The sequence below is a fragment of the Schistocerca nitens genome, chromosome 3, assembly GCF_023898315.1.
Source record: "Schistocerca nitens isolate TAMUIC-IGC-003100 chromosome 3, iqSchNite1.1, whole genome shotgun sequence".
Taxonomy (NCBI): domain Eukaryota; kingdom Metazoa; phylum Arthropoda; class Insecta; order Orthoptera; family Acrididae; genus Schistocerca; species Schistocerca nitens.
In genome coordinates, this window is record NC_064616.1 from 765630264 (window position 1) to 765657146 (window position 26883).

Sequence of the window (26883 nt, forward strand, 5' to 3'; positions counted from 1 at the left end):
GTCTTGTATTTCAAAATTACTTGTATTACTGGTAGCAGCCACATTTAAAAAAAAATTCGCTATTCACGTTATTCGTTTCAATTTTTTTTTTTTTTTTTTTTTTTTGCGTGGTGGGAGGGGTATTGTGAGAATGCAAGCCACAGTGACCACTTCAATATAATAAGTTGTTATGTTACGTTTGCGACCATACGGATATTGTAAACCGTATTTATGCAGTTTGGAAGTGGTGGATGTAATGTCAGGCAATGGGTAAGGGAGGGGCATTGGGAGCAAGGAGCAGATATTCTCTTGTTGGTGGCCGTGAGAGCAATATGTTTCATAGTACGAAACTAGAAAATTTGTTTCCATAAATGTGTTTTGTATGAGTACAGCATTTATTCAAACCATCACAAAAATATTCAAATATTTAACACTTATTATTTTATAAACGTCACTAGAACTTCATACTACAGTACTGTACCAAGAAACAATTAGAGAAAGGTTAGAAATGACATGAAATTAGTATTTCTGTGCACGGTATTACAGGATAAAACTTTCGTCAATCTACTATTAGAAAACTTAATAACACGTTTTTCGAAATACATGTAATTGAGTAAAATCTCATATGAACTTAACAGTGTACGAAATGGGCTCACTGTCGATGAGTTGTCAGTCTTAGGCTCCTAGAAGTTATCATCACATCCGCTGAAAATGACAGTTAAAACGAAAGACTGAATCTGGGAGACGACTCAACTTAGGTTTATTGATAGTTGTAGCTAATTATTTATTTCAGTCACTGTAGCAATCTAATACAGGACATTATCAGTTTAACGTCGTTATAGATGACGTCCTGATCTTTTAAGATTAGTTAGAATTTAACGTGTGAACTTCATCCATATGTATGGATGATTCAAGATTGAAATACGTTAACTATGTATATTAAAATACTTATCTAGATTATTTCGATTGTTTATGTCGTCAAAGAAATGGGTATTCAATAAGAAAAAACCGTTCTTGGAAAGAAAGGAGGAAAATTAACGTCCCGTTGCATTCAGCTCATAAGCAATGGAACACTAAAAGGAAAGTAAAAAATAACTGTAGTTTTGATTTACATCATTTCGCTGAAGTGCTTTGCGGATAACTCGATAAACAAAAGTCAGGCTGATTATTCGAACTCTGTGCCATCGAACAGTAGTCCCTCTTTTATGGTACAACTTCTCGTTTAGTTTGGGAATTCGGAGTTAAGAGGACCTATTGCCATATCCACAAAATAAAAATGAGTTGGGTTTCGAAAGAAAGATATCGTTTACATATCAATTTATTGTGAGTCACTTGCTGAATGGTACTGAGTTCAAGTGCTGAAAATTTAGGAACCGCGGATCAAAAGTAATGTATTCAGAGTAACAGATAAAAATTGTTAACAACGTGCACATCTTTAAGAAAAACTGTGTTTTTGGCTACACCACTTCCAATTTGGAAATTGGACATTTCCCAATCTGAATTCATTAGCGGATTTTAGAATTCGATATAATCGTCGGGGAACAGCCTGGTGAGGAAACAAAATACAATAGCACAAATGAAAACACTGATGTTCTAAGTTTACAGATGCTTCTGTTCAGTGCAGACGCACTTTTATACCACCATCCGAGTGTCTTGCAAACTGCACGGTGTTGTTGGAAATCAGTTAAAAAAGAATAAAGTAATAGATGCAGGCGGAATTCCTTTTATGCTTTACACTGAATAACACGCTCAGTTAATTCCTTCTTCTGACAAAAACAGTGATATTTGGCAACACTATACACATAAACACACCAAACCAAACACACTGAGCAGTGAAAGCGAGGTGTTATGGCGAAATGTGTTCGTAAAACGCCCAATATCTGACATCTTGCGTATGCAGACCAACGCAGTACAACTCCAGGACTACACATATGCACCCATAAGATCACGTATCATAAGTATAAACAAATATTAATTCAACCTTATGAAACAAGAGAATAATAAGATCTATGACGTAGTAATAAATTTGTCATTATATAACGCAATTGTTATATACGAAAACTAACCTTTATTACAGGCCACTGAAGATGCTTCACAAATAAAAAGCGAAACAAGCGAGGAACAACACAAACGTTCTTTCATTTAGTTCCATTAGATGAACTACGTCTGCAAGAACGAAGAAATGAGGGAGTATGGGTGCCTTCCACCTCCTCCCCGAAACTCCGTAGTCTGCAAAGGTCATTCCTATTAAGCGTATATGAGATTCCTCCGTGCGAGGTACGAGTCGTGAGTCTCTGGGCCTAACTATAATAAATGAGAGCGATCCGTTGACAACAGATGAACAGTCACGGTCGGAGTGGCTCACCAGTGGTTTCAGTGTCTCGTGGAATCCACGTCATAACGCTTCCTACAGGGCACTGGTGGGGAATCTGAATGTACAAGCCACTAAGTTTGTATCGCTGATTAATTTTTTAATAAGTGTATTCCAGAGGGCTGGAAAAATATTTGAACTACTAGCCACATGAACTGATACAGGAACCGAATGCCTTAGCTTGCTGACGACAAAAAGCACGAAGCTAACACATACCAAATTTTATGATTGGTAATCGATGTTACTGAACGGCTAACCCGAGACAATCACAGCTGCACGTTGCCTATCTAACGGCTTGATTTCATCTTTTCAAACAGATATTGACTGAATTTAAAAATTTTAAATGCTGTCATAATCTACCCATTAAGGGCTATAATCTTATGTTAAAGTTTTGAAACAGTAAGTCAAGTACTGCAGTTAGAAACTGTGTTTATGTCTTGGAGCAGCACAACTCACGGCGTGCAAATTTCCCAGACTATATGCATCCAGCATTTCAGAGTAAGAGCACTTACTTACATCCAACTAACTTTACACATAATTTCAAACTTTACAAAACTTTCTCTAGCAGACAGCACTTACAAAAAGATGAAAGTAAAAAAGTTTATTGCTTACTTCATTTTCGCTGTTCATGTAATAGAACTCCAAAAACAGGCGCGACGTTTTAATTTGTTACTCCTTTAGTATTAAGTCTATTTGCAATAAATTTTGCAGATAGTGCCGAAATATGTCACTGAAATTATCTGCAAGATTATATCAATTTACGACATGTAGTTCGGGAGACATGACGTTTTATACGTGGGAGCTCGATGCCTTAAAGAATCGGGGATGAGGGTTAACTGGTAGATACTAATCCGCTGCAAAAGTTAACATACTCGCTCTAAATCAGTTGGTGGGCATCGTCGCGATGTTTATTTTTTCTACACGCTTCAGCTGGAAAATAGTTTCTTCTGGAGAATCGTTTCTGCTAAAGTTTTATAAGAATCAGATTTTTACTTTTTACCGTTTGCTTGACATCTTGTCTCCTTACCTTACAAATAGTGCCCCATATCTATCATACAATTATTGTTCTGCGTGAAAATTTATTGTACGATTTTGCACAGAGTGTACGTCAAAGTAGTAGGGGAAATCAGAATTGCAAACGCGAGCTGCCATTCGGCTGCAAAACAAACCACCACTTCCACCATCGCAACATTCGCTACAAGGATTGTGGATCAATGTCCGACCAAAACTCTAATTCACAATACCTCTCCCTCCACTCACTTATGTGACGAGCACAGAAAATTTCAGCTAGAAACTTGTAGCTTCCTGAATACTCTTGGACGACAGTAAAGAAGCAGCTTGTGAAACTTAAGAATTTCTTATACAAGACACGGAACTGACTTTTCATATGTATGATTCCGCCATTGATATTTATAAGTGTTAATTTTGAGAGACAGAATCATCCACGATAATTTTAGAGTCAATGGAACCGAACAAGCTGTTTTCCGAGCTACACGACATATTAGAGGATGCAGATTCCTATAATTGTCATATACAAGTAAACATCTAAATATTGCACTGAAACTCGTCGTCGTAAATCAAGTACGCTATTATTTAACTTCTTGTTTGTATTGTCTGTCATGAACGCACCCACTCCTTAGAACTTCTCAGATTTGAAACTTCATACTATCCAGGAAATTGACAGTATTTGTCTGACATACCGGATATTAGCTTTACTCCACGGAAGTCAGATAATATGGGTATCTAAACGAGCTGCAGCTACCTACCGAGTCAAAAGCCACTGATAAAATTGATTTACGACGTGTAACACAGATGGTGGCACCCACATCTGTCCTCTCCTTCCCCCCAAACACACACACACACACACACACACACACACACACACACACACACACCTGTACACAGTGTCTGGTAACAGCAACAGTTCTAGAGTTGATCGGAAGTTAGTGATCCGCATACCGGCATGTCTTGATGGTTTAAAACGGAGTTCATCATTACTGTGAGGGCAGTATACCTAATATAACCTTACGTAATACCTCTATTAATTTCTTTTTTCTTTTCGCTTTTGTACCACAGTGTTTCGTATGATCAAAAATAATACTCGTTTCGCAGTTTTCTTCTAAATAATCTATAATATTTAATATTTCATGAGAACGATAAATTTTCTTACAGGAGAGAGAAGGCTTGAACCATTTTTACTCATCGGCTGAATTTATTGTCAAAAAATGGCTCTGAGCACTATAGGACTTAACTGCTGAGGTCATCAGTCCCTTAGAACTTAGAACTACTTAAACCTAACTAACCTAAAAACATCACACACATCCATGCCCGAGGCAGGATTCGAAGCTGCGACCGCAGCGGTCGCGCGGTTCCAGATTGTAGTGCCTAGAACCGATCGGTCGCTCCGGCCGGCTATTGTCAAAACATGCAAAGTTTGTCGAAAAATATCTCTAAGGACATAACCCCTGATCTCCCTGGGAGGTTAGTCTGCTTTGTCGTACAGATCAATCGGCATGTTAAATGAATGACGAAAATTGTACGACAACTAGTCATTAAGTTTCAATTATCAACTCGAAAAGACAGACTGCGGCCATGAAACCTTGTGATGGTGTCAGTCGTTGATTACATATTCGCCCTTCAACGCGACGTAGTTTTACCAATGATGGATGAACTGGCAGAGGCCTTAGTTGTATAAGGGACAGTCGAATGAAAACCGAATAGTCGCCACAACGGGACCATGGACTGGTTGCATTCAAAATTAATCACACACGTTAAGACATTTATCCCACGGAGACCAGACGATCAGTTCTTGTTTCGTAGAGCATTGTCAGCCACTAACAGATTCACAACCACAGTCACTTTCGCACTTCCTTGTCCCACTGAAACCGACATCCACGAATGGCTTTCCTCAGGTAGCCAAAGATGTGAAAATAGTAAAATAGAAAGATCTAGGCTGTGTGGAGGATGTTGCAGTGTTTCCCAACCAAACAGCTGAAGCGTAGCTTTCGTACAATTGGAGGCGGGCGTTATCGTCCAACAGGACGAGTGTGTCCGACGGCGTTCCTGGGTGTTTTCATTTTATGGCGCGTCGCAGTTTCTGCAAACTGCCTTCATGGCGCTGCGCACTGATTGTGCTTCCACGTTCGAGGAATTCTACGAGCGAAAGGGGCCCTCCAGTCGAAGGAGGAGTTCATCATGACGTTATCGGAACAGCTTTGGATTTCTTTGGCGGGGAATGTGTGTGATGTTTTCACTGTCCGCTCTGCCGTTTGCCCTCGTGCTGTCGGAATGCTGTCGTACGGAAGCATCCTGTTTCACGATAACATTCGCCTCCAACTGGACGAAGGCTACGCTTCAGTGATTTGAATGGGAAATACTACAACATCCTCGATGCAGCCCAGATCTTTCACGGTGTGATTTTCACATCTTTGACGAACTGTAGAAAGACATGCGTGAACAGCGGTTTAAGTCGGACGAGGAAGTGCAAGAGTGGGTGCTGTTGTGGATCCGTCAGCGGCCGACCGAGTTCTACGAAACGAGAATTCATCGTCCTGTCTCCCAGTGGGATAAATGTCTTAACGTGTGTGGTGATTACTTTTGAATGACACCATTCCATGGTCCAGTTGTCACGAGTGTTCGGATTTAATCTGACTGTTCACGAAAATTTCGATATCTAAAATTATCTCGTCGTCACTGAGTGAGGAGGGGGTGGAGGGGGGAGGAGGGGCAGGGGAACAAGTCGAAATTTGATATCACAAAAATGGATCGTGTGTGAGTGTTCTGTGTAGAGTGCTGGAGCAAAAGCACCTCGCAAAGGTTCGTCGCGACAGGCTTCTGAAACATTATCAGGGGAGTACGGTAGGATGCACGTGTGTTGGTGGACACCTTAAGACCATAATCTGTTAGCACCACTCCACGGCAGTCCCAAGAAAGTCTCAGCAACACCTTGCGCTATTATGATTGGATCTTCGCCTTTTTCGGAGAGCCCGAAGTCACATTTTCACTGCTTTTTTTACTCTTTTGTCTCGTCACAGACACACCCATAACTCGTCCATTGCGAGTAGATGTCTAAAAAGAGTGTCTGGATTGGTCTGACATATCTGCAACATTTCCACGCTGCCTCGGTTCGCGGGCCTTTGGCTCAAATGGCTCTGAGCACTATGGGACGTAACTTCGGAGGTCATCAGTCCCCCAGAACTTAGAACTAATAAACCTAACTAACCTAAGAACATCACACACATCCATGCCCGAGGCAGGATTCGAACCTGCGACCGTAGCGGTCGCGCGGTTCCAGACTATAGCGCCTAGAACCGCTCGGTCACCCCGGCCGGCCGCGGGCCTTTCTTAACAGTTGTGAACACTAGTAGAATCCAGCAGGTGGCAACTTTTATCATATTTAGTATATTGCACAAGATGTCTAAATATAATCTATCGCTTCGACAGTGATATGCCGTTCTTATGACCCCAAGGACACAATTTATCTCGCGATTACCGGTTCCTCGTTGAGAAATTGTTGCCACTTTGTTCTTCGACGTTCAGACTTCTTAACCACACCGGATGCACTTCCATCACCTCTCATTTCCCACTGTTCCATTCGATGGAGAGTTGCTGCCGTACGCTTCCATTTCATCGGAATGGAATTTTGCAGAATTGTTCCCCTTCAAGCGGAGCACACGAATTACAGCACTATACTCCAATTTATCAATGCGCTGAGCCATTTTATTTTGGCTCACTTAGCGGGTATTTCAAAGCGTACCAGGAATGGAGATAAGTGCCTCCAAAGAGACCAGAATTTAATTACGTAACTTTATTTCTCCGAAGCGAGAATTAAAATCTGGGAAAGCGCGAAATAGATATGTACTGATATTCCCCAGGAGTTCAGACGGGATGTAATGCTGATTTTCAGCTGACGAAACGAATTCGAAATTAAAAATGCAATGCGTTCTTCTTCTTTTGTAAGACTGTAAAGAATGTTACTTTTTCTGCGAGATTTTAATATCCTGTAAAATGATACATTCTCAGCTAATAAATTTGGTCGATTTTTGTTTATATTATCCTCATCGATGATGGACGTACAGACTGTGATATTTCTGAATTTGATCGTTGCCATTCTTAGCCAACATCGACAGTCAGGATTTTGTAAAGGTACTGCGATGCTTGGCTCGGTTCTCGATGAGGTTCATAATTCCTGTCATCCTCTCGCAGATTTTACAGTACCAACTATATCATTAAGCTATTAAAAGATCTGAAGTGCACTATCTATCTTTCCGAGCAGTCTACACTTCCGTTTCCGAAAAAAAAGTAATGCCTCTTCCAACATACTGATTGTGTGAAGACACGCAGCGCAAGGACGGAAATCATGAATGAGAGCCACTGTGAAAGTGCACATCAGATCTGTCTGTTCGTCTAGTGATTACATGTTACTGCCTGTCTTCCTTTTTTGACGTAGTACCGCAACGTGACTTCCTCTTCTGATTAACTTAGTGATTCTCAACAAGTGATCTTTGAGAAACATCGTCGTTTACGACTGTATTATCACGTGGAATCGCTGCTGTTTCCCTACATCAAGTCACCCAACATCAGCATCCGCAATATGAGGGATACAAGTTCAACGCGCTCCGATGATTCCCTACAAACTTAGTTATGTATATAGGTAGCTCATCCATTCAGAGAATCCAGAATGCAGATGATCTTTCCGTGTTATCCATATCGATACTGGCAACATATTTGCCGGGATAATTCAAATACTTTCGAGACTGTATTAATTTTGTACTTTAAGTTTACATTTTTTGTTCAAATGGCTCTGAGCACTATGGGACTTAACTTCTGAGATCATCAGTCCCCTAGAACTTAGAACTACTTAAACCTAACATAAGGACATCACACACATCCATGCCCGAAGCGGGATTCGAGCCTGCGTCCGTAGCAGTCGCGCGGTTCCAGCCTGTAGCGCGTAGAACTGCTCGGCCACTCTGGCCGGCTTACATTTTTTCTGTGATTTCGCATTAGTTATTAACTTTTCATTTATTTTATTAATTTTGGAGTTACATTAACAAGCTTTGCTAATTGTAAATTGCAGGTACTTTGACGTCGTCTGCTTTCGTCCCTTTCGCGGTTACTGGTAAGATTTGACTGTAGTCTCCAGAGAAGGAAACACTACGGCTGGCTACGGGACTATTGTTCTTACGCAGATGTCTAACTGTTCTGTGGAGCATTTCAACGGGTATTTTATGGCCTATTGGAACCCGATTCCAGTCAACGGACGTGCAATCGTCCATCAGCTACGAGTATTGCTTTGCTTAGAAATTACAGATGCTGTGTTATCCGACCACGATGCTTTTTGACTTGGCTTCCCGTGGCCGTTAGAAATACGCATCGCACTGTAAATGATTTCAAGTCGGTTGTGCATACACTGTCTAGTGGTTCAGCGTGACTTCGTGAAATATCACCATAAAAACGCCAGATAAGCCTACCAAAGCGCCCTCACTGCCAGGGACAATAACACTGTCGTCGACTACTACGTGTTGTAAGCTTAGACTGTCAGGGTATATGTGTAAGTAGAATAAGCCGGCTTCGCGCGTTTTCACAGGGGCAGAGGATTTCACTTCATCGTAGCTCAGCTAATTAGCACGAAATACTTGTAGATTACAACGAAAAATTTCCTCTTGAATCACTCTACTTGTGAGTGAAAACCAGACCAAAATCTCTACAGTAGATCCGGACATTTGTGACAGATTACGAATCAAATGTAAATTTGTAATCGCAAAAAAGAAATTTTTATGTGATACAAGTACAGATTACCAATTTTCGAAATTTTCCCTTACTTGTACTGTGACATTTTGCTTCTTGCCAAATTTCAAGATTGTAGGTCAGAGGTAAGTACCCTTTACGTTCCGATGAGTGAGTTTGCGACTATCAAAAACCGCCTTACGTTTTTATTGCATTGACGTTAGAGGTTAAATATTTTACACTACCCAGGTGCCATATACCTTAGTATGTGACACAAATTTGAACTTGATACCTCTAACAGTTGCTGAGAAAAAGGGTTCTTAAGAGTCGTACAGACAGAGAGGGAGGAAGGCAGGCAGGCAGGCAGACTTACAGAGGAACAACGAAACGATTCTGTAATGGTTCTGTTTTTGCCGATTGAGGCACGAAACCCTTAAAAGAAGAGTAATGAAATGTTAAAATCGTAGGTTTCTTTTATAGTGTTATTGTAAAGCTTGTTGGGCAAATAATATATTTCAGTGAATTAACATTAACACACACGGGACCGATAACGCAAACAAAATGAAACACATTGCGTAGTAAGTAAGTTAGTTACCCGTTTCATAGATCATTTGAACGCTTTTATTATAAAAAAAATTCTTGCTACCAGATTTTAGGGAGAAATTCGTTATCTGAATAGAAAGAACTCTGCTGGAGAAATGAATTTTAAGTAGATTTAAATCTTGCTTCACCACCTGTCAGACATTTTATGTTATTGGGCAAATGATCGAAACCTTTTGCTGCTACGTATTGAACTTCTTTCTGAGCCACTGACAGCTTCAACAGCGTGTAATAAGGCTCATTTTTTCCCTCTAATGTTGTTGGTATGTACATCATTGTTCTCAAATTGTGATGGATTATTGATCACAAATTAAACTAGCGAATAAATGTATTGTGGCGGCGCAGGTAAATTGCCAACCTCCTTGAAGAGGTACCTACATGACGTCCTTGGGTGAACACATGTTATTCTTACTGCTCGCTTTTGTGAAGTCAATACTTTCTTTCGAAGTGAAGAGTTACCCAGAAATTGTACTGTACAATATTATTGAGTGGAAATAGAACTTGCAAAATATGCCTAGTGACTGATACGCATGTTTCCAAAGTTAGAAATTTTACGAAGAGCAAAAGTAGATGAACATAATTGTATAAGCAGCTCAGTAATCCGCTTCTTCCACGTCAACTTTTCATCAATATGTACACCAAAAAATTTGACGTTTTCTACCATATTTACTGACTCTTGCTGATGTGCTACATGAATTGTTGGTACGACTGTATCTGTTGTTCAGAACTGAATGTAGTGTGTTTTTTTAAGTGCATTTTCAGGGATTCAATAATTCTTTGGTAAATGTCTTATCACCTATTCTGGTGCTTTCTGTCCAATTGGATTTATTACAACACTAGTATCGTCGGCAAAAAGTACCAGTTTTATAATATTAAGTGGAAGGTTATTAACGTACACAAGAAACAGGAGTAGATTCAAAATTGAACCCTGTGGAACTCACTTTGTGTAAAAATAGGACGAAAGCTCCATTACAGTTCGACTGCACCATTGACGATAGTTCATTGCAGACAGTAAACCGTAAAATACCCATGAGTGTCTGTTTAGAGCAACCTAATCTATATCTATTCTCTGAAAACCAATGTGATGTGCATGACAGAGGGTACTTTCCATTGTACAGTTATTGGAGCTTCTTACTATTCTATTCACATATGGAGCGCGGGCAGAATGAATGCTTAAACGCCTCCGTGTGCGCTACAATTTATCTAATATTGCCTTCGTGATTCCTATGGGAGAGATTCTTCTGGGGATTGCAGTGTATTCCTAGATTCATCACTTAAAGTTGGCTGCAGTAACTTTCGAAGTTCGGTTTCAGGGGATAGCTTTCGTTTATCTTCAAGAGTCTACTAATTCATTTCTATCGCTATTTTCGCGACAGTCTCCCACGAGTCTAACAAACATGTGACCATTTGTGCTGCCCTTCTTTGTATCCCTTTAATACCTAATGTTAGTCCTAAATGGTACGAATCCTGCGGAATTGAGCAATATTCTAACGTGGGTCGCACGACTATTTTTTAAGCTGTCTTCTTCGTAGACTCACTGCATTTCCCAAGCACTCTACAAATGAACCGCTGTCTGCCTTCTGCTTGACCTACAACTGAGCCAATATGATCGTTCCACTTCATATCACTACAAATTCTTGTACCGAAGTATTTCTGTGAGTTGACAGATTCCAGCTGTGACACACTGATACAGTAATCATAGAATATAATGTTTTTCGTTTTGTCAAGTGCACAGTTCTACGTTTCTGAACATTTAAAGTGAGTTACCAATTTTAGCGCTACATCGAAACCTTATGAAGATATTGATGAATATGTATGTGCAGCTATTCTCAGATTGCTAATTGTTGATATTGTTGATAATTGTATCGTCTGCGAAGTGTTTGAGGTTACTATTAATGTTTTATGCAAATTCATCAACGTCTAATTAATGCCTTAAGTCCAACTATTCCATAAAATTAATTTTAAGAGAATCGTATATTAGCCTGAGTTACATTGGAAGAATCCAATTGTACTGTAATTCTTTTACGTAAAGTGAGTTAAAAACATTTGTTCGGTAGATTCTTAGGTATTCTTCGTCAGTGTGGGACCCTTACCAGGTAGGAATAACAGAGCAGATACAGAATATACAAACAACAGCAACGCGTTTCGTCAAAGGTTCGTGAAACAGTTAAGGAGATGCTCAACCGCTGAAGCATTGTGCCTCACGAAGAGTAGTTGTGATTAAATTCTGAGATCGTACGATCCAAGAAATATCAGGCGATATATTACTTTCCCCAATTTACATCAGATAAATTAAAGCCTATACAGAAAGCTACCGACTGTCGTTCTTCGAACACTCATTGTTCGAAAGGAATATAAAAAGGGAGGAACCTATAGTCGTACCCAAAATACCCTCCGCCACACACTAAGATAGCATGTGGGGTATAGGAGTAGATGCAGAGTAAGTGACGCCTGGTATGCCGAAACAGTATCTATGTAGGTAGGATACAGTAGGCAAGCAGTTTACTAAATCATAACATTTGGCTTTAAAGTGCAGTACAAGGCTTGAGGGCATTCCGTTTCGGACACCAGTCCGCAGTAGAATAACTTATCAGCGCAGAAACTGATGGGAAAAATAACAATGTAGCAGAAATTTGGCTAAGTTATTTTATTTCATTAATCGTATTTCATTTCATTTGCATTGTTCGATTTTATTTCTTTTTTTTATTTGTAGTTCGTTATAACACTCCGTATATCGTTAAATATGTCGAGATGCCGCTAATAACTTGGCAAATTGTTTCATACGGTTCATACGATAACACCTTCCTGCTTGACTATTCCAAAGACAGAGCATTATTTGGCAGGCAATTACTCTTAGCACGTTCATTAATTTGGATAATTAAAGAGCAGCTGACAGGAGCCAATGAAGGAACAGCCTCGTAGCAGAGCTGTGTCACCTGGATTTGATAATGGTTTAATAACGATGATGATGGTGGTGAGTGAATGAACGACTTCATAATCTAATATCTGCAAACATTACTGAGGTTATTACAGCCTAGGCATTGGTATCAAGTTAAATTAATGACTAGATGCTGTAGACTGATGAAGAATCACTGTATTTGCATCTGACAAATACTTGATAATATTTTGTAATGTACTATAATGCAGAAACAGATGAATAAGAGTAATTTCAATGATTCGACAGATTTTGGCACAAATTTCTTCTCAGAATGATAAACTTCAGCAGCTCTCACTATCTTGTCGATCTTTTTTTAAAGGGAGCGAGGTGGCTCAGTGGTTAGTACACTGAACTCGCATTTGAGAAGGCTACGGTTCAAATCTGCTTCCAGCCATCCAAATTTAAAGCTTTCTGTCATTTCCCAAGTCACTCCAGGCAAATTCCGGGATGACTCCTTTTAAAGGGCACTGCCGACTTCCTTCCCCAACCTCAAAACATTTCGAACTTGTGGTCCGTCTCCAACGACCTCTATGTCGGCGGGACGTTAAACGCTAATCTTCCTTCCATTTTTCCGTTCTATTTTTAAGCTGCAAACGACTGCACAGCAGTGAGCTTAAATGAACAGCAAAGAAGGTGCATATAAAAATCTTTGTCAAAACAAATAGTGGACACAAGAAAAATAGACGAATCTTCGCTTGAAAAAGGAATACGGGACGTAATATTAACAAATGTAAATCAAAAGTTTAGATCTCTGCAGATGAACCACGTAACAACAAACAGATGAGTCTAAGCGAAAATAAATTAGCGCGGTCTGCTTGGTGCTCTCGTCCAGTTTATGGTAAATATTTGCGACTTTTCCAAACAGAGCACTGGAACAAAGATCGAGAGACTTGTCGGGAGTGGCTGGTAACAAAAGGGAATAATGGTACCAGTTCCTGCTAAAATATTCTGTAAACATGATAAAGTAAACTGCTATTATTGTATTAAGTTCACATATTCTAACACACAAGAAAGACTGAAGAGTACTTGGTAAAATAAGGTAAAGGCTATGACAAAAAAGAACTACGCACCACGGAGGAATTATCCGAATGGGACAGAAATCGATAGATGTGATGTACTTGTACAGACAAACAAATGATTACAGTTTCAGAAAAATTAGATGATTTATTCAAGAGAAAGAGCTTGAACTGAGCAAAAGTTTTTATTCGGCTTGGCATTGATTGATACAGTTGTTCGATGACCTCCTCACGGATATCGTGCCAAAGTGTGTCCAATTGGCTCGATAAGTAGTCCAAATCCCGATCTGATTGGAGGGCCCTATCTATAATGCTACAAATGTTTTCAATTGGGGAGAGATCAGACGATCGTGCTGGCGAAGAGAGTTTGGCAAATGCCCCAAGGTAAATAGTAGAAACTCTTGCAGTGCTGTGGGCGGGCATTATCTTCCCAAAATTTAAGCCAGGATGGCTTGGTATCCCACAGCTGTCAGAGGAGTCTCCAGACACATCTCCGCTGCTAATCGGGGCTCACTTCGAAGAGGGACTCATCACTGAAGGCAATTTTACTCCAGTCAATAACATTCCAATCCGAAGACTCGTCTGGAGACTCCCGGACCACTGTGGGATACCAACCTCAATGTCATCCACCATAAAGTCCGACAACCGGGAAAGATGGTCGCGGGTAAGATTTGTTTTCATAGCAGGACCACTTTGGTTGTCATCCACCGTACACCTATAGCACAGCGGTGCTTCGACTATATTATGTGCTCCATTTTGTTGCCTTTTATAGCAAGCCGTCCTGGGTTTACGTATCAGCAAGATAATGGCCACGCGCACAGGATGAGATTTTCTACTGCTCCTCTTCGTGTTTGTCAAACCTTTCCTTGGATAACAAGATTACCTATCTCTCCCCAATTGAGAACGTTTGGGCCATTTCTGGCAGGGCCATCCAACCAGCTTGGGAATTTGACGATCGAACATGCCAATTGGACAAAATTAGGAGGACATCCAGGAACTCTATCAGTCAATTCCAAGTCCAATGACTGCTTGCATAAGTGCCAGAGGTGAAACAACACGTTACTGACTTGCTCAATTTTTGAAGCTCTTTCTCTTGAATAAATCACCCAATTTTTCTGAAATTATTATGATATCCTTGTCCTATGATCATCACATATACCCCGTCAGTCTTATTGGGATAATTCCTGCGTGGTGCTTTCTTTTCCTTCTTTTTTTTCCCCGGTTTCAATCCTCATAATCCACATGGTATAATAAATTGTCAGAGCCAAAACTCTTATGGGGCTAGGCGTAACGGTGGCAACATGCAATTTCACTTTGACAGATCGTACAATACCATACTGCGTTAAGTTCATAGATAATCCACAGTGTCTCATGAAGTCATGGCGTGACATTGTTATTCTTCCATTGGAAGGGGAGTAGGCTATGCACCAGCATCGAGTTTCCCTAAGTTCGTTTTCTTGATTACATCCTCACGGGAGTGTCCTACGTGAGCGATGTTAGTAGCGCTCTGTGACTTCCGCAACAACGGCCCACGTTTGAATTCAAACTTGTTTCAATATAGCCGCTGTAGAACGCGCATGAGGCATTGACACGAGAGTCCTCTTAAAATGTGTTGCTAATCAGAGTACAGTTTTTGTTTTGGTGGTTGTTCTTGTTGTTGCGGTCTTAGTCCGAAGACTAATTTGATGCAGCTCTTCACGCTACGCTATCCTGGGAAGGGTTTTTCCACCTCCAAATAAACACTGCAAACTTCATTAATCCGTACCTGCTTACTTTATTCGCCTCTTGTAATCCGTCTAATATTTGTAGCCTCTGCACTTCCCTTAAATGACAATATTATGTTTGCTTGATGCCTAAGAAAGTGTCCTATCAACCGATCCCTGCTTCTCTATTCAGTATTTCATTAGTTACGTAACTTACGATTTAATCTTGGGCATTCTTCTGTAGCATCACGTATCAAAAGCTTCTGTTCTCTTCTTGTCAGAACGCATTATCGTCCACGTTTCACTTTCGTGCACCGCAGGCAGATACTCACAAGACTTCCTAATATTTAAATTTATATTCGATGTTAACAAACTTCTCCTCAAAATCGCTTTTTTGGCCATTGTCAGTCTACATTTCATATCCACTCTACTTCGGAAACCATCAGCTATTTTACTGCCCAAGTAACAAAACTAGTCTTCTACTTTTAGCTCGTCATTTCCAAATCTACGTGGTTCATTCACATTAATGTGAACACCTGTAAGAAGCCAGAATAATCACCTTTTGCAGCGCTGACTGCTGCAAGGTATGTGAGAAGAGAGTCAGTGAGGTTTTGGTGGGTACTGAGTGGGATGTGGAGCCACGCCGACTCCAGTTCTGTGGCCAGCTGCGCTAGGTTTTTCAGTTGACGATCCACTGCGCGAACGTCCAGATTGAGGTGGTCCCTCAGATTCTCGACTGGGTTTAAATCCGAGGAGTGACCATGGGTGTACGGTAAACTTATCCTGGTGCTCTTCGAACCACGCACGTACTATGCTAGCTGTGTGACACGTTGCACTCTCCTGCTGGTAGATTCCATCTTGCCAAGGAGAAATAAACTGCATTTAGGGGTGGAAATGGTCCCGAAAGGTAGATACGTAGTTATGTCGATCAACTGTGCCTTCCAGAATGATACAGAATTCCATGAAAATATTCCCTAGACCACAACGCTCCTTCCTCTGACCTGGAACCTGCCGACGATTGTTCCAGGGTATTTGCTTTCAGACATTTTACGTCGTACATGCCAATGGTCGTTTGTTCGATGGAGTAAAAAACGTAATTAATCTGAGAAGGCCACCTGTTGCCACTCAGTGGGTGTTCAGATACATTCGACACCAATAAACAGCGATCAGCACGGGTGGATGAACCAGGCGCATGCTGCCGAAGTCCGTATGTAGCAACGTTCGCTGGAAGGTCGTTGAGGAGACGCTGCTGGTAGCCTCTTGGTTCATGTAGGCTGTCAGTTGTTCGACAGTTGCACGTCTATTTGCCGTGCTCATCTTCGCGACCGTCCTTTACCCCTGTCATCCATGACCCGTGGTGTACCGAAGTTGCCTCGGCGCCGGTTCCGGATATCTTATTTTGTCATTCACGATGTACTTTAACCAAACAACCAGTTTATAAAATTAGTCAATTCAGAAATGCTTCCACTCTTAGCAAGTAAGCCAACTATCATGTCCATCTGGACTTCAGATGAACTGTTCCGTTTCCGCAATACGCCAACGATGCACCGTTTTCTGCGTCACACGCTTTATATACCCTCCACTCGTTGTGTTGCTACCAACCGTCTGTCAGGGGTTACTGCACGTTGACGTCGAAAATAGCCGGTTGCCACATTAAGGTGACGGGACCGTGTAATGACCTCAGCATCACCTGACTTAATTCGACTGCATTCCATTACCCTTTTATGTCCATCTTGTACCATCCTTCCAAGATACTGGTGTTTCCGTTCAGGTGCTCTTCAAAGCCCTCTGCACAATCATCGGCAAATTTCAAAGGTCTATTTCTTCTCCATGAACGTTAATTCCACCTCCAATTACTATTGGTTTTCTTTACCGCAATCTCAGTGTAGAGATTGAACACCACCAGAGAGAAGCTATAACCTTGTCACACTGTCTTCTCAACCACTATTTCCCTTTCATTCCCTTCGAGTCTGTCGTCTGTTCTCTTCTGGTTTCTGTACGAGTTGTATGTAACAATTCGCTCATATTTTACCCCTGATACCGTCAGAATTTCAAAGAGTGTATTGTCATCAACATTGTCGAAAGATTTGTCTACGTGTACAAATGCTATAGACGCAGATTTGCCTTTCTTTAACCTGTGCTCTAAGGTAATGATAATTCTGATATTAACGCATGGCAGCACCCGATTGATTGAAATTGGAATTATTACATTCTGTGTGAAGCCTGAGGGCATTTCGCCTGTCTCAAACATCCTACTCACCAGGTGCAACAGTTTTGTCTGGCTGGCTCTCCCACAGATATCAGTGGTTCTAAGGGAATGTCGTTTACTCCAGAGGTCTTGTTTCGACTTAGGTCTTTTGGTGCTCTGTAAAATTCTTCTTGCAGCATCATATTTCCCATCTCATCATATACTTCCTATTCCCTTCCTATGATATTGCCATCAAATTCATTTCCCTTGTATAGCCCATCTACAGGAGGGCGCGCTCTAAAGCAAAGCCTCCGAATTTTTTATTCTATTCTCAATATCGATTGATGTATTAACTGTCATGTGTATTACTCAGTTGACTTTCAGAATCCGCTGACTGAAGTTGCATCTATCTGTCGCTAGATAGCTTCGAACCGCCTGGTGTAACATCCCTATGTGTAACGTAACTATGTGGGTGCGTGAGAAATGGTGTACTATAATCTAATTTCTAACTATACATGGAGCACCCTCTCACTCAGCATGAGAATACCAGGCCAGACACGAGTGCTGCGACATCTGCAGCAATCCGACGCCTTGGCAACACTGTCATCGATTATCCTCCATTCAGCCCCGACTTGGCCCCGTCCGCTTTTCATCTTTTTCCAGAACTTGAATATCACCTTCGAGGACTTCAGTTTCATAGCGATGAAGCGGTGCATGCAGATGTGAGATTGTGGCTCCGTGAATAAATTCAACATTCTACAGTGACCTTATCAACAAACTCGTCTCTCGTTGGGAAAAATGTGTTCGTCGCCAGTGTGACTACGTTTGGGAAATAAATATGTAGTCATGAATAATAAAGATGTAAAAGTTAAAGTTCGTTTTATTAAAAAAGCTTAAAGAATTTTTACATATAAAAATTCGGAGGCATTCGTTTCGGTGCGCTCTCCTATATTCCCTCCATCTTTCAACTTTCCGTTGTTTGTTAAGTGCTGGTTTTCCAACTGAGCTCTTTACGGTCGTGCAGCTGCTTTTTTTCCTCCAAAGATTGCTTTAATTTCCCTATAGGCTGTATCTGTCTTTCCCCTAGTTACATGTTCTTCTATAGACTTGTATATGAATTGTAGCCTTTCCTGCTTAAACATTTTGCACTTTCTATCAATCTCGTTTTTCATGTATCTGTTTCCTCTTGTGCCTGTTTCATGTTCTGCAGATTTATATTTTCTTCATTCATCAGTTTAATTAGATATCTTCTGTGATACACAAGAATAGCTACTAGGTCCTGTTTTTTTTAGATATTTGATCCAGCGCTGCCTTCAGTAATGCATCTCTCAAGGCTACCCACTCCTCTTCTACTGTATTCCTTTCCCCAGTTTCAATCGATCGTTGCCTAATGCTCCCTTTAAAACTCTCAACACATCGTTTATTTTTTCACTTTATCCAGGTCAGGTCTTCTTCTTCTTCTTCTTCGTCATTACAGCCCTTGATGAACCTTGGCCTCCTCAATTTTCTTCCATAGATCTCTGCTCTGTTTTTCTCTTCGTTCCTCGGTTCTCCATCTTGGTAATTGTCCAGCCATCTAGCTCTTGGTCGGCCCTTCTTTCTGGTGAAATACGCTTTTCATAATTCGTTTGGGAACCCTGTCATCCTCTCCATATGTCCTAACCATCGTACTCTTTGAGGTATAGCAAATTTCACTATGTCTTTCCCTTCTATAAGATCTTGTATTTCGTGGTTTTACCTTACTCCCTAACCCTCTGTCAGTCTGACGAACCCATAAATTTTCCGGAGGATTTTCCTTTCAGATACCCTCCGGTTGTTGACATCTTTCACACTCCGCACTTATGACCCGCATTAACAACTGGTGCACGAGACATACTATATTCTCAACTTGGATGAACTTCAATTACAAAATTCTTGAAAACCTGTAATTTTGCCTATCGTGAAAACTTATCCAGGTACCACCTGCTTAATTTCCTATCTTTTTTCAATTTCTTCAGTTTTGATATACAGGAAATAACAAATAAATTGTCAGAATCGACATCTGTCCGTGGAAATGTCTTACAGTCTAAAGCCTGGTCCCGCAATATTTGTCTTAGTATTAAATAATCAAGCTGAAACCTTCCGGTGTTTCCAGGTCTCGTCCATGTATTTTATACAACCTCCTTTCTTGTTTCTTAACCCAAGTCTTAGCTATGATTAAATTATGCTCTGTGCAAAATTCTACCAGGTAGCTTACTCTTTCATTCCTTTCTCCCGGTCAATATTCATCTATTTTTTCTTCTCTTTTTTTCCCTACTATTGAATTTCAGTCACCAATCACAATTAAATTTATATCTCCCTTGCCTAGCTGAATAATTTCCTTTTATCGCATCATACAGTATTTCGGTCTTTTCAGCGTCCGTGGAGCTAGTTGACACTGTGGTTGTTGTTAACCTTGTGTGTGTCTTGGCTACGATAAGATGTTCATTATGCTGTTATAATTAGCTTACCCGTTCTGTTGTTTACTTAATCATTTGTGATTCTTGAAATTTTCCCGGTATAAGAGTCTTCCATAAGTTTCGGGATTACAGCCGGATGATGACTTCTTGACACGATATTTCGGCTGACAACCATTCAGCCATCCTCATGTGAGTGTTTAGCGCTGGAGACTGCTAGTTCACATCGCTAACTTCGCGTCTAAAACTTGGCCCGGAGACGCAAAAGCAAAGGCAGCCGCTAAGTGAGCGATCTCTATCGAGTTTCGCACCCTCTTCGAATATTGCTCAATTTACGGTGTGCAGGTGCGTGCATAACTACGGTACTATATGCGCGCTGTGTGTCTGAATGCGGGCCCGCGGAGCTAAAATCACAGGTCAAATTAATAAAGTTAGCTGTCGTTACACGTGTCGCGAGTCACAAAACATTTGCTTTCTGTAGATGTTAAAGAAATCAACCGATCCCACGCCTTGTCCAGTTGAAAGCCGCCATTAGGATTAGTAAGTTCTTCCACCTATTTCCATCGATTCCTTAATAATTGAATTCCAGAAGGATCTCGTAGAGACAAAGGTTTCCGTGGCAGAATACTCCATGGAATGTCTTGCGGAGATACAACGCTGGGCTATGGCTGACTTACTGGACTGCGAAAGGTGAGTGTGGCGATCATGTTCTGCGTACCTTGCATGCACTGGGCGCGTTGTCCGACCAATGTAGACTTTGCCACACTGCAGAGCATTCTCTACATTTCAGCCCTCCGCAATCCCAGATCATCTTTAGCCGAACCGAGAAGTGCAAAAATCTTCGTAAGTGGGCGGAAGATTACTTTGGCATAATATTTCCTTAAGATTCTGCCCGATTTCGACGAAACATGGTCGGTATATGGGAGGAACGCTCTGGACTTTAAGAGCTCCTTCTCCTCTTGATCTCGTGGGTGGTCACGCTTCTTCCTCCTTAAAGCTGTACAATCTGATGTGGACAACATCTACTATTTTTGAGCACAGGTTGTAAGTGTTCCAGCTCCTTTGCGAGGCTATCTCAGTCAAACACGATATGTACCCGCTGTACAAATGTTGGAAGGAACCCATAGTTTGTGATGGCTGGTGGCAGCCAGACGCGTGCAAATACACGTCCTTATGTGTAGGCTTACGGTAAACGGAATGTCTCAATGATCCATCTACTTTCCGACTGACCAAGGCATCTAGAAATGGCAGGCAACCGCCCTTCTCCACTTCCATTGTAAATTTGATATTCTCGCGGATTGTATTCAGGTACTGCAGAAAGCGGGACAATTTATCTTCACCATGAGGCCAAACTACAAAAGTATCATCTAAATATCACCAGAAGAGTTTTTTGATTTAAGTTCTGCCAAGTGAAGTGCTCTCACCTCAAAGTCTTCCATAAAAAATGAGCGAGGTGGCGAAGTGGTTAGCACACTGGACTCGCATTCGGGAGGACGACGATTCAAACCCACGTCCGGCCATCCTGATATAGGTTTTCCGTGATTTTCCTAAATCACTTCAGACAAATGCTGGGACGATTCCTCCGAAAGGGCACGGCCAATTTACTTCCCCATCCTTCCCTAATGCGGTGGAACCGAGGACCTAGCTGTTTGGTCCCTTACCCCAATTCATCTTACCTTCCATAAAAAAACTACAGTTCCAGAGGGGATACAGGACTACCCATGGCAACACAGTCAATTTGCTTAAAATATTCACCATAGAATAAAAAGTGCGTTGAGAATAGAGCGTGATGAAATAGCACTGTTATATCGGCCGAGTGAGTCATAGCCGAGCACTGTATCTCCGCAGGACATTCCATTGTTGATTCTGTCACGGAAATGTTGCTCTAGACGAGATCTTTCTGGGATTCAATTGTTAAGCAAGTGGTAGCAATAAGTTCGGTGTAAGATCTTATTAATTGTGATGGGGACTTTCTACTGGAAAAGGCGTGGGACCAGGTGAATTCTTCAATATATACAGAAACAGAACACTTTATAATAAGTGACACGTCTGGGCACAACAAATTTTATTAATTTCACATCTGAATTTTAACTCCACAGGCCCGCATTTCGACAGAGAGCACGCATATAGTATCATCGTTACGCATGCGCCTGCACGCCATAGATGAAGCAATAATCGAAGAGAGCGCGACATTCGACAGCGGTCGCTCAAGCTACGGTTGCGTTTGTACATGTGTCTCCGAGCCTATCTTTTGGTATAAAGTTAGCGATGTGGACTAGCAATCTCCAGTGTTAAACATTCACCTGAAGATGGCTGAATGATTGTCAGCCGAAATATCGTGTCAAGTAGTCAACGTTATCCTGCTGCAATACCGAAACGCCAACGAATACTTAGTGATTATTAGACCTACTCCTGCATTACCCTGTTAGATTTTGTATATACATCCTGTACTCACTTAAAAAGAGGTCCTTTTCATCCTGCCACTGAACTTCACTAATTCCCACTGCATGTAATATCAGCCTGTCCACATCCGTTTTTAAATTTTCTAACTTTTGTGCCCTATAAAATCATTTAATATTCCAGGCGCTGAATCCGTTGAATTTCACCTTTGTTTTCTGATGACGGAATCCTCCAGAGTTTCGCTGCCCGGAAATTTGAGTGGTGGAGTATTTTAGTTTGGAATATTTTACCCAAGTGGGTGCCATCAACATCAAGCCATTTCTTTGATATCTATCGCCCAGGTAATGAATATTTCCTTTAAAGATTTTCAGGAAGTTCCCAACTGTATCTAGTTTTTTGTAAACATACATTTTTAAGCAGTCGGCGATGCGTCCAAGATATGCCAGTGCCCTCAAGAGTTCCCCATGGTTCAAAGTTTACTCCTTAGAGGTCATACTTCTACGTTCGACTCGGAGACTTCGTTCATTTCAACTATTCTCCACTTTTATTAATTTCAAATAATTACTTTAAGCTTTTATTCGAAAACCATGTAACTGTATGTAATTCTGGAACTCGTCAGAATATAACTCTTTTAAGCTAATGCACGTTAACAGTTTTACGGATTGTACGTCTTATAATTGTTGTTGTTGTTGTTGTTGTTGTTGTTGTTGTTTTCAGTCCAAAGACTGACATGTTGCAGCTCTCCATACTATCGTGTCTCCCAATATCTACTGCAACCTACATCCTTCTGAATCTTGTTACTGCATTCATCTCGTGGTCTACCTCAACAATTACCTCCCCCGCTCCCCACCACACTTCCTTCCAACACTAAACTGGTGATCTCTTGATGTCTCAGTATGTGCTCTATTAACGGATCTCTTCTTTTAGTAAAGTACTGCCACAAATGTCTTTTCTCCCCAATTCTATTCAGTTCCTCGTCTTTAGTTACGTGATCTATCCATCTAATCTTCAACATCCTTCTACATTCTAAAGCTTCTATTTTCTTCTTGTCTAAACTGTTTATCGTCCATGTTTCGCTTCCATACATCGCTGCACTCCAGTCAAATATCTTCAGAAAAGCGTTCCTAATATTTACATTACATTCGATGTTAAATTTCTCTTCTTCAGAAACGCTTTTCTTGCCATTACTAGTCTACACTTTGTATCCTCTGTACTTCGGGCATCATCAGTTATTTTTGCTACCGAAATAGCAAAAACTGAACTACTTTAAGTGTCTCGTTTCCTATTCTAATTCCTTCAGCATCACTTGATTTCATTCGACTACATTCGATTATCCTTGTCTTGCTTCTGTTGATGTTCATCTTTTTTTTCTTCAAGACCCTGTCCATTCCGATCAACTGCTCTTCCAACTCCTTTGCTTTTTTTGCTGTCTGACGGATTTCTTTACTGCTTGCTTAATGTACAGAATGAATGACATCGTGGATACGCTACAACCTTGCCCCAATCTCTTCTCAACCACTGCTGTCCTTTCATGCTCCACGATTCTTATAGCTGCCGACTGGTTTCCGTACAAGTTGTAAATAGCCTTTCGCTCCCTGTATTTTACCCCTGCTACCTTCAGAATTTCGAAGAGGGTGTTCCAGTTAACATTTTCAAATGCTTTCTCTATGTCTAAAAATGCTATAAACATAGGTTTGCCTTTCCTTAACTTGTCTTCGAAGGATCAGTATTGCTTCGCGTGTTCCTACATCTCTCCAAAATCCAAAATGATCTTCCCCAAGTTTGGCTTCTACCAATTTTTCTAATTCTTCTGTAATGAATGTGTTATTTTTTTGAAACCATGATTTATTAAACTGATAATTAGGAAATTTTCACATCTGTCAGCAACTACCGCCTTTGTAATAGGAATTATTACATTCTTCGTGAAGCCTCAGGGTATTTCGCTTGTCTCTAACATTTTGCACACTAAAGGGAAGTATTTTTTTATAGCTGGCTCTCCCACGTCTAGTAGTTCTGACGTAATGCTGTCTACTCCAGGTGCCGTGTTTCGACTTAGGTCTTTCAGTGTTTTGTCAAATTCGTCGTGTAGTATTGTATCTCCCATCTCATTATCATCTACGTCCTACTCCATTTCTATAATACTGCTTTCAAGTTCATCTCCCTTGGATAGACCCTCTATATACTCCTTCCACCTTTTACTATTCCCTTCTTTGGTTATTAATGGTTTTCCACCTGAGCTCTTGATATTCATACAGTGCTTCTCTTTTCTCCAAAAGTCTAATTTTCTTGTAGACGGTATCTATTTTACCCATAGTGCAATATGCTTCTAAATCCTTACATTTGTCCTTTAGCCACTGCTGCGTAGCCAACGTGCACTACCTATCAGTTTCATTTTTTTAGACGTTCGTATTTCCTTTAGGTTGCTTCATTTGCTGCATTTGTATATTTTTTCCTTAAATCTACTTCACTTCTGCTGTTTCATCGTTTACGATTAGCATTTTATTTGAAAAATATAGAATGTAATTTTGAAACATATTAGGTAACTCTTTCTAAGCTAACAATTTCAATGTATCGGATTTTACGGCTTTTATAATTGCGACATGCCCATTTTCCTCATGACGTCATTGGGCTCGAAACTGTTTTAAATCCGTTACAATTCTACTGTTTTTTTCCCATTTGACGTTTCAGCTCTGTAGAATAACGTAAGTTATATATTATTTCTGCACTTTTACTGTACACATATAAAAACAGTCGCTCATCTCCCATTAGTAAAAAGTAAATGTGTATATTCCCGTATTATGTATTAACATTTAACAGTTCCAGAACACTTGATAACGACCTAATTTAACGGCCAACACAGAGCATGTGAATTTGATAAGGTTGTAAAAAACAACTGGAGTAGCTTTTCATTAACTATACACCAGATTTGCATGCCTTCGGGAAAAATATAACATCTGAAGTTTCGCCTAGGATTCAGTCGTTCGCAATACCAGAACAGCAATTCTATCTTGGCTAATGTTACAAAGCCAGATCAGTCAGTCATCCAGACTGATTCCCAGTATAACGACATACTGATATCCTATGTGTATGCAAGAGACGTACTTATGGGACATGAAGCAAAAGAATTACCACAATAGGTTTATATCTGATCAAGAGTGGATCGCTGTGACCAAGGCAGTGGGACAATAAGAAGTATAATTTGTAATTACTTAATTTCTTTTTAACTAGAATATTACAGCTGACGTTATTCCTGCATTTGATACAAGTTGGTCTATTTCTTCACGCTATTTTAGTTCCTGTACTTATGTCCAACTCATTAGAGACTGTTTTGGTGTTTTGATTGTATACGTGTAAAAAACAAAAAGAATTATCTGTTTTTCCATGTCCGCTACTGTAGCCGTGAGGTCAGCGTGGCAAACTGCCATTCAGAGCACACTGTTTCACTTCCCAGCAATGCCAAGGATTTTTTCTTGGTGGGAGGAAACGAAAAGGGTCTACTCAGCCTCGTGTTGCCCAATGAAGAGCTACTTGACTGAGAATTAGCGGCTCCAAGGTTTGGAAAGTCGACCAAAAACGGGAGAGCGGTGTGCTGATCCCATGCCGCTCTATACCGCATACGCGTAACGCCGTATGGCAGAGGGTGGCAAGACGACCGGTACGTATCTTGCAGGCCTTGGGCCTGGTCACGGAGTCACCTTACTTTTTTCACCAGTTTCTTAAAACTTTGGTAAGAACTATTCCCAAGAGGAAGTATTTTTAAGACTTTATTCTTTGTGGATAATGAGATAAAACACGTGCTGTGCTGAAGGTAAAAGTTACATAGTGTCCTCCCTTCCCCTACATTTACCACAGTTTATGTACTATGAATGTACGTAATATGCACGCTAGCATGTGGGGAAAGAAATTAATGTTTCTGAATTTCCTGTTTACAGAGCAATATAGTATTATACAACTGTAAGGATTTTCTCGTATGTATCACCAGAAATACTTCCGCTTTTGTTTGAGAGTGTTTTGTAGATACAAATAAAGTAACTACTATGAGTGGAAATAGTAGTGTCACTAAGTGTTCTTGTATAATTTGATAGTTTATATGTTGTGAACCATAATAGGCTCTCTCAATTTATGCAGATGAAGACTGTAAGTATACTACATATTAGTATTGTTTTAACTAACGCAGAAATGTTTTGAAATCAATGTAATATATAGTTATACACCTAATGATGTGGGATGATAGCTCTGTTTCATTGTTTCCTTCACCGCTGCCTGTGTGGGATAGTTTGTGAATACTGAAACTATGTCGTACATGTTTAATGCCTGAACACTATTCTGTGAAATGACTCATTTGGTTTTTGTACTGTGCTAGTATAGGCAGCAATCCAAAGAGTTAACTACTTTCCAAATGCACAAAAGTTATTAATTCGGATATATTTGGCAGAAGTGTATGGTTCAGTTTCACTTCTAATTTACTTCTCTATGATTTTTGCTGGTGTGCAACAAATGGAAATTGATTGTTTAACGTTGGCT

At 40.5% G+C, this 26883-nt stretch overlaps 1 protein-coding gene across 7 annotated transcripts in view; it reads right to left on the bottom strand.

Annotated features, from left to right (window-relative positions):
- Window positions 1-26883, bottom strand: part of LOC126249755 (serine/threonine-protein kinase NIM1) — a 518432-nt gene that overhangs the window by 253954 nt on the left and 237595 nt on the right. The window lies entirely within an intron of this gene.